Genomic DNA, 10,084 nt, shown 5'->3' on the forward strand with positions numbered 1-10,084 from the left:
TAGGATTTCAATGTCTGGCACTAAGAGCTCCGTCAGATAAGTATTTTTGAGCAAGCAAAATCTGTGCAGCAAAACACAGAGAATTGAACCCATTGGTTTCAATGGATTCTTTCTCATAAACGCAATTTGCGTTCATTAAAGAATAGAGCCTGCCCTTTTTCCCTACGTTTTGTGCACCAAAACTGCCATAGAAGCGTATTGCAGGGGTAAAGTTATGCAAGGGGAAGGGTGTGCCACTGCACAAACTGCAGAAAAATAAGACAGCTGGACCTTATCAGGCATTAGTAGCCAATTATCTCCATGGAAAGGGAGTGTTATGTACACGTCTGTACTGTCCCTGTGCACTCAAAGAGGGAAATAATAAGCGCTGATATATGCAATGCCCTGATTAGCTGGCTCTTCAAACATCGTCCATGTGCAAATACACAGCGGCGAGGATATTTGTGCTAACACTCGTCTGAAGACTCCCTCAAAAAGTCAATACGGCTGGCACAATGGGGCACATTAGCTGTACTTATGTGGGACCTTTGGCTGGCACTGATGGAAACACCAGTGAAATACGTTCCATAGAAACTAACCATGTGACTGGTATGCCACAAAGGTTTAAATGCTTGGCTTTGTAATGGTCATTGCAGTAGTGTTTTCCTGCAATAACCATTACAGGGGGAAACTGAAGAGAAATTTTAATATTGACTTAAATAGCAAAAGCATAAGGCCTCCTGCACACGTACGGAGCGGGATATGTCTACAATTTTACGCAGCGGGAATCAACAAAAAAAGTCCCCAATGGCGATCGTGGAAAAACACGCTCTTTACCGTGGTCTCCATTAATACTATATTAATGTAAACCTCCCGCGGCGATGAAATAGAGCATGCCACAATTTTTTTCCCACGGCGTAAATCCGCGGCAGAATCCCGCATGTGAGGACTGAGCCATTAGGGTCAATAGAACCTAATACGACAGCTGCATTATTCCACCGCCGGGAACGTGGCATAAATCCGGCTGTGAGTATTAGCCTTAAGTCTTTATTTCCTGAGTTACCCCTACTGGTGGTTGCAGATAATTAGAATTGCATCATTAAGGGTGCATTCAGACGACCGTATATCGGCTGGGTATTCACGCCGGCTGATATACAGCGTCTCTCTCGTGAAATGTAAAGCGATGGCAGCATACACGGTGATTTCAAAATGGTTTTTCCTTTTATTTCCTTCACAGCGTCTCTCTCTGCAGAGAGAGGAGGCTGGAAGAGCCGGGAGCAGTGCTCTGAGCTCCTTCCCCCTCTCTGCCTCCTCTCCACCCCCTCTCTGCCCCTCTGCACTATTTGCAATGCGAGGAGGCGGGACGCCCCACATTCTGCCTCTCCTCATTGAAAATTGTGCAGGGGGGTGGAGAGGAGGCAGAGAGGGGTCGGGAGCTCAGAGCACTGCTCCCAGCTCTTCCAGCCTCCTCCCCCTGCAGAGAGAGACTCTGTATATCGGACGGCGTGAATATGCGGCCGATATACGGTCGTCTGAATGCACCCTTACTGTGTGAATTAAATCAGGAGATTTGGAGCTTTATATGTGTAAACTAGATCCAATCTGTCTAGTTCAAATCCTTGATTTGCTGAAAGGAATATGGAGTGTAATGAAAGCAGACAATCTTTAAAGTAGCAGAAACAACATTCTTAAATCTACAGACACAGTCTCTTGATCAATTACCTTCTGATTGCTCTGTGTGGGGCTCTTTATATTAGTGAAAACTCCCACAATCCTTTTCAGGGTCTCTTTATAACATGATTGAATTGTTGCTGGTCTGCCTTTTATAGCCTTTGAGTAGATATCCTGCTGCAGCTCCACCAGTGCAGGTAAATGATCTCCCATAAAACCAAACCTAATGACAACTAGTCTTTGGAGCATTTCCTTAGTTTTAATTAGAGATGAGCGAACCTACTCGGCCATGCCCCTTTTTCGCCCGAGCGCCGCGATTTTCGAGTACTTCCGTACTCGGGTGAAAAGACTCGGGGGGCGCCGTGGGTGAGTGGGGGGTTGTAGCGGGGAGTGGGGGGCAAAGGGAGAGAGAGAGGGCTCCCCCCTGTTCCCCACTGCTACCCCCCGATCCACCACGCCTCCCCCCGCCCCCGGGCACCCCCCGAATCTTTTCACCCGAGTACGGAAGTACTCGAAAATCGCGGTGCTCGATCGAGTAATTACTCGAAACGAGTATATTCGCTCATCTCTAGTTGTAATACATGGTTCCCAGATGACAAAACCCAAAAAGAAGGGGATAGATAGAGCAATTAGGGAGGCAGCTAGATGAGAAAAGCAAGGAAAAAGAATTCACACCCATTCATATAGACGATTTGTTTAAGAAGGGAACTCACTACAACTAAACTTACCAACAGAACACCAATGTTAAACAAACAAAAAAAAACACTTTAAGGGTGGATTCACACGAACGTATATCGGCTCGGTTTTCACGCCGAGCCGATATAAATCGGCCCCCTCTCTGCCTCCTCTCCGCCCCTCCGCACTATTTGCAATGGGGAGAGGCGGGATGGGGGTGGGGCTAATTCACAGAACTTAGCCCCGCCCTTGTTCCACCTACTTTCATTGCAAATAGTGCAGAGGGGCGGAGAGGGGGTGGAGAGGAGGCAGAGAGGGGGCGGGAGCTTAGTTCCTGCTCCTGGCTCTTCCATCCTCCCCCCTTCCTGCAGATGAGGACGACGTATATTGGCTTGGCGTGAAAACCAAGCCGATATACGTTCATGTGAATCCAGCCCACGGCCCAATGTCCACCTGCAGATTTTATTTGCAGAATCTATGCAGATTTGAGCCGCGAAAGTCCGCCCATAGAAATTAATGGGGCTTCCGCAACTGATTTTAGGTCTGCGGATTTTATTTTATTGTATCTGTGTTTATTTAAATTGCGGCATGCTCCATTTCATTGTGGATTTGGCTCAATTCATCTCTATATTTAAATGCATTTGTGGATCCACTGTGGATTTGACGGTTAGAGGCAATTAGGGAGGTCGGGAAAAGGCTTGGAGGTGGGGTTGCTGAATTTTTTTCTGCGCAGATGACCCTACAATCCACGATCCCCACAAGCATTTAAAAATCTTTTTAAACCTTTTTATAGATGATCTGCAGTTCATCCGCTGCGAATATCTGCACCCGCAGGGGATGCACTGCATGCCGTGGACATTAGGCCTAATTCTTCACACATCCCATGTGAAGTTAATATACAAACTTTCAGAGAAGTTCTCAACAGCAATGGGACACATTCTAAGTTTTGCTCTGAAGACTGTGGCTACTGTTAACCCCTCAGTAACCAAGCCTGTTTGCGCTGTAGTGATGGAGCCAAATTTTGGAAATCTGACATGTGTCACTTTAACATAGAATAACTCTGTAAAGGTTTTGCATATCCAAGTGATTCTGACATTGTTTTTTCGCCACATATTGTACTTCATTTAGGTGGTAAAAATAGACCAATATAATCTGTATATTTATTAAGTACCAAAATTGGGAAAATTGGGGGGAAAATGTCATAACTGTAATATCTCAAATATGTGCAGACATACTGTATACATTTTTGCTAAGATATTGTTATCTGTTTACTTTATTCTGGGTGAACAACTGTTCTTTAACCATTTAGGAGATATTCAAGTTTAACATTACTTATCAACATTTTGAGGAACAATTTGTTTTTCTGCACCAAGCCAAGATTGAAAAGGCTCATAGGTGTCAGAATGATAGATACCCCAGGCTCTTGGCTACCTTTAGTAGCAAGGAGATTTTAAATTTCCCTATCTTCTGACTTGCTTCTGCCATCTTGCTAACAGGCGCATGCGCCGAAGTTGGGGAAAAGCTCACAGAAAAAGATCCCATTGGGGGAACATTGCTGGAGGCCTTAGGTAAGTAATTTTACCTCCTCTCATGGATCAAATCCATGATGGGAGGTGAAATTTTAACTTTTTTTAACTTTTAAGTGATTACCATTATCCATTGAATAGTGGTGATCACGTGACCAGGTACCATGTACCACGGCACACCTTGAAATTTCCAGGCTCTTGGCTAAGTTTGGTAGCCAGGAGCAGGGAGATTTTAAATTACTTGGGCAATCTGCGGCTTTTGCGCTTGCGTCGGTCTTGTTGGAGATGGGCGCATGCGCAGAAGCCGGGATAAGGTCTACAGATAAATCCGGGGGCCTTAGGTACATAATTTCATCCTCCCTCACGGATATGATCTGTGAAAGGAAGAGTATCTCTAACTTTTTTTTCTTTTATTTTAAACTTTTTAAAAACTTTTTACTTTGCTTGATCACTGTTATCCATTAGATAACACTGATCATGGGACCGGGAACTGCATACAGCAGTCCCCGGTGACATCTTTCTGCTCCAGGCTGCACATGTTGGCTGGGAGCAGAGGGATTTCAAATCTCCCAGGGGCGTGAGCCCTTCTGTTTCCGTCGGGTGCGCATGCGCAGAAGATAACATAAGGTCCTGGTAGGACAATACCGATGCAGGAAATCGTTGAGGACACGGGTGAGTATTTTCATCTCTCCTCATGTATCAGATCATAAAACTTTAACTTTATTTTATATTTTTTTTCACTTTTCCGTGATCGTCATTAACCATTGGATAGTGACGATCACAGGCCTGCGGACTGGTCCCCGATGACGACAACTGCTTCCCAGCTACCTTCAGCAGCTGGGTAGCAGGAGATTTCAAATCGCCCGCGAGGATCCAGTCTTCTGCGCATGCATAACCATTTTTTCTTTGGCGTGCATGCACAGAAGATGGACGAATGTCTTTTTCGGACCAGATCGTTGTAGAACATTGGAGGATGAGGATGAGTACTTTTAGCCCTCCTCATGGATGTGATCTGTGAGGGGAGCTGAAACTCTAACTTTTTCACTTTTTATTTACTTTTTTTGCGATCGGCGCTATTCATTAAATAGCACCGATCGCATTGCCAGGAGAGAGGCTTCCCGCGCCCCCCCTCCCATGACAGCTTTAGGTTGTTGGCTACCTCCAGTAACTGACAGCATGTAGCTGTCACATCCACAGCTCACGGGGCTTTAATCCTCAGAGGAAGCATGATTTTACGTCCCTGAGGATTAAAGCTCACAAAGCCAGGACGTAAAAAGGCATTGGGGCCTTCACTAAGTGGTTAATTGAGACATTGGGGCTTATATTAGTTAAAGTCAATAGGACTGATATTTATGAGGGCATTATGGAAAGTATGCATGGAAGGCATTATGGCTGGCATTGTAACTGTAGTTATAATTTTTAAGCAGGCCAAGTGTCTGTCACTTATGTGAGCAGTGCGAATGCCGCTTATTGGAACACTATATTTAATATTGTTGCACTGCTAGGAAGGGAAATTGCATACTTTTACATGTCAGCCTTCAGAGCCCCATAGACAGATGAAAAGAAAAAAAGAAAAATAAGAAAATGTGCATAACTCATAGCTTAAGTACACTAAAACAGTTTACAAAAACTACAATAATATATATTCAGCATTACATCACAGCAAGAATTGAAGTGGTTGCTATGCAATAAAGAGTCTGCAAAAACATAACTGCTGAAAGATTCAGTGCAGTTGGTGGTCACCAGCAGGTGCCATTGTAGGGACTAAATACAACTCATTCTATTGTGCAAGTATTAAAGGAAGGGGGGTAATTGATGCATTGTGTATCTTCTTATATTCAAAAAAATATATATATTTTTTAGTAATGCTTCCTGTAAAATTAAAGACACCTTTAAGATCTTGTCAGCTTGGCTGCACAATGAGATTTCATAATATTAAATAACATTGCAATTGATATAAAAACTTAATGTAATTCTAATAAGAGTGAGACAAAAACATGGACAACATTAACAAAAGTTTGACACTGATTTATGCCTAACTGCCAAGTTCAGCAAAGTTTTACATACAAAGCAATCTTATACTCCATACACAGAGGAATATCCTGTGCTTTAAATCTTTAAGGATAGCCTATTATTGGGATGTTCCTATGGTATGTGATCAATTACTATATTCCTAAACTAGTTTCTCAGGGCAATCCCATCTGTATAATGTTTAATGCATGTAAAAAAAAATATACTGTAGTTTGACAAATGTACAGCAAAAGCCAAAGGAAACAGATTCAAATCAATCATTTTCTATCCTAAAGATAACATTGATAAGAGAATTATAACAGGACTCCATGATTTTGTGAAGGTTGCTTTGGAATGCCCACCTATGAGCACAATAATTCTAAAAGCCACATACTGAGACATGAAAATAGTATAATGTAAAATAGTAAAATTAACTCTTCTATTTAGCATATTTGTCACATTGTGATCCCGGGACCCCTTACTATGTACTTTCAGGAGCACACTGTTGTAGCTGTGGTTGATTTGGCTGACTGTATGAATTTCGTCAACTAGCTAATTACCATGGGTGTTTGCACATAAATACCAGCACCTCTTACTAGAGGGTGCTGTTCATCATCCATTTCTCATTATTCCTTCTCAAAACACGTGTTTGGAGTCATGCATGCTGTCTGGAACTTTGTATATGGTTTGTGTTAGGGCTTAGTTTGAGTTCTCCTGCTCTCTTCGTGAAGATGGTCTGGATTCTCCTGTTCACATGGTTTGCGGGCCCCTTCTCCCTTACCCTTTTATCAGGTGTGCTTTCAGACATTAGACATCCTTTATGCTGTCAGATGGGTCATGTCTGACACCTTAAGGTGCGTTTACACACAACGATAATCGCTCAAAAGCTATCATTTGACATAAACTACTTGGTACTAATGCTTATTAGTACCAATTAGTAGCGTGTGAGCCACCGGGATCTGTATTCAGTGAACAGATCACCCACTGTTCTCTGAATAAATTCCCTTTGTTCTGCCATGGGGCTGACAGCTGAGGCAATGTATTCAGTGCTTCCTGGGCAGAACACAGCATGCGGTCTGCCTTATCAACTGTTCTGCTGAACGATGGATTTTATGTTGAACTGAAAATGATCATTCGGCAGAAAAGTGAAAGATGGGCACATTTACACACGAGTATAGCTCAAAATATGGCTTTTGAGTGAATTTTGAGAGATAATCGTTGTCTAAATGGGCCTTTAGTCTCTTCATCATATGGGTGATATCTGACACTCTGCCCCTTATGTGTGTAGGTGTGGATATTTAAACTATTTCCTGTTTCTATGTATGTATGAGTCTGAGTGTGCAAGCACCTGATGTGAACAATGTCTTGTTCAGTGTATTTCTGTACATCTGCAGATACCTGTTGTGTATTATGTCCTAGTCTGATGCTGCTTATTGCCAACTAGTCCTTATTGGGATGATCGCCCCAATTGTAGGCAGGGTATCCTTTCCTGTGGTTTAGTTATCTTGTTAGTGTAGGGACTCACAAGATAATGAGGACCCTTTACATGGGCTTGTGAGCTTATGTATTTTCACCAATATATTAACTAATAACTCCTACTTATTGATATTTCCATTAGCCTTGTTGTATTAGTACAATGGTAAGTATTTGGCTGCCTGGTGTGGTGTAAGGTCTGATTTCCAGTTTTTCCTTTGTTGCTTGCACATTCGGTTTGTTTGGTGTAATCCATTTTGTCCTTGGGTCATAGGCTGTTTTATATTTGGTGTGATATGGTGTCTGATCATGAGTACATATCCTTCCCTTCAGTGTTATTTAGGTTATGTTCATGAGGGTTCTTATTCACACAGCCTGCACAAATCTAACAATATTGCAATTGAGTTCAAAGGAACATATAAAAATGCAAACAGCTCAACATCCAAAAGAGAACATGATGTCACTCCTTGACTGTTTATAGTAATGGAAAAGATTTCAAAGTTACTTTACTATCAGAAATGTATAAAATTGTTGATAGGTTTAAAAAGGTGTTGAATATTTTAGTCAATAAACACCATATACTAGATTTCTGGTATTATACAGAATGTTATGCAAGGATTTACCCAATGGCTAAGTGGGATAAATTGCTCTTTTCTAATTGGTGGTATTTTGTATTAAATTAACTAGAAGTGCTGACCCTGATAATAGATTAAAAAAACAAAACATACTAAGTATGTAAAACAAGGAAGAGTTCTTATTATAAAGAACAGGATTGGGCACTACTTAAAAAAGGATGAAAACAAGGCAAAATTAGCATGTTCTGTTGCATGCTACATTTAGATAAAAAAGACCCCCTGCTTTAAACTCCGAAATTTGGATATGCAACAACACTTGTTTAACTTACAGATATGTGATGCTACTACCAAAAATGGTGCTACTCATGGTGTTACTTACCTCATCTGGTTCCAGTAATGTGTCCTGCCCCATGGGCTGGTATAGTTAGGCAAGCAGGCACTTCCATCTCCCCTACTTGAGCTCCTGATCTTTACTGTGGCCCTTGTAGTTTACACTGCTGCTTTGTTGCATGTTTACACTGCTGCTTTGTTGCATGTTTCCACTGCAGTGTCAAGTTGCTAAGGCATCCAGCAATCACAGATAACATCCAACTTTGCAACCAATTGAAAGGGGCATTTTTCTGCCATGTCTTGTCTGATATTAGTGGTGCAATCTTGCCCTGGCTATTGTTGTCTTTTTTCATTTTAATTTCTGGTTGATCTGGATCCTGATCTTGGCTTTGTTGTTGCTCCTGTCGTGTTCTTTGAGTTGTTTGCCCAGTACTGGTAGTTTTAATCCTGTTTTTTGCCTGTTTATGCTGCTGATTATGCTCTTGTCCTATCCTCTGGCCTCCACACCTCCTTGTGTATTAAGGGTGAAGGGCAGGTCTAGCTAGTTTAGAGAATCCACAATCTTAAATGGTCTCATAAACGCCATAATTCTTTGAAATTTCTAATAGTATTTAACAAACCCAGAGTATAAGAGTGGGTATGTCAAATTAGCAAGATTTTCAATTTGACATACTGTACTATAAATACCTATTGAAAATGTACTTATAATTCAATAATAGCAAGGGTTGATTATGGTTAAGTCATGTGAAATGAATCTGATCAGCTTCTATGAAGAGGTAAGTTCTAGACTGGATCAATGTGAGTTATTTGATGTCATACAGTATTTCTTTATTTTCCCATAGCATTTAGTACTGTGTTGCATAAAAAGTGGACTGATGAATATATGTATAAATTGGACGGCACAGATGTGTCTTCCTTTAACTTGGCCCTTAACTCAATACATGCTGAGATGTGTGTTGCAAGATGGAAAAAAAACATATCTGACAGATGCCTTCGGTAAATGCTTTTCATCACCCATAAACTCCCAGATTGAAAAGTTGAAAAACATTTAGATTTAAGGTATATATTGTATAATGGAAGTCATGAGAAATATCTTTTTACTATCATTAGAAATTAGAATCCTTAATGAAATTCAAGCCAGTATAAGCTGAAATACATCTGTAATTAATAGAGATGAGCGAACGTACTCGTCCGAGCTTGATACTCGTTTGAGTATTAGCGTGTTCGAGATGCTCGTTACTCGTAACGAGCACCACGCGATGTTCGAGTTACTTTCACTTTCATCTCTGAGACGTTAGCGCGCTTTTCTGGCCAATAGAAAGACAGGGAAGGCATTACAACTTCCCCCTGCGTCGTTCAAGCCCTATACCACCCCCCTGCTGTGAGTGGCTGGCAAGATCAGGTGTCACCCGAGTATATAAATCGGCCCCTCCCGCGGCTCGCCACAGATGCCTTCTCACAGAGATCAGGGAAAGTGCTGTCTTGCTGTAGTTGCTATAGGGAGAGCGTTAGGAGTATTTTAGGCTTCAAGAACCCCAACGGTCCTTCTTAGGGCCACATCTAACCGTGTGCAGTAGTGTGGAGGCTGCTTTTTGCAGTGTTGCACTTTTTTTTTTTTTGTATATCGGCCGTGCAGAGCATTGCGCCCTGCAGTAATTATACATACTCCAGGGCCAGTAGTGAAGAAAAGAAATAGAATCTCAGCGCCTCCAAAGATATATAAAATTATAAATATAAAGGTTGGTGAGTGAAAACTCACCTGGTGCACAGTGCGCTCCTAATTAAAGAAGCCACCGGCACCCGATATCCAAGTTTGCCTTTAGAAAGATCCTGGTCTTCAATCCT

This window comes from Eleutherodactylus coqui, chromosome 5 (assembly GCF_035609145.1).
Source record: "Eleutherodactylus coqui strain aEleCoq1 chromosome 5, aEleCoq1.hap1, whole genome shotgun sequence".
Classification (NCBI taxonomy): Eukaryota; Metazoa; Chordata; class Amphibia; order Anura; family Eleutherodactylidae; genus Eleutherodactylus; species Eleutherodactylus coqui.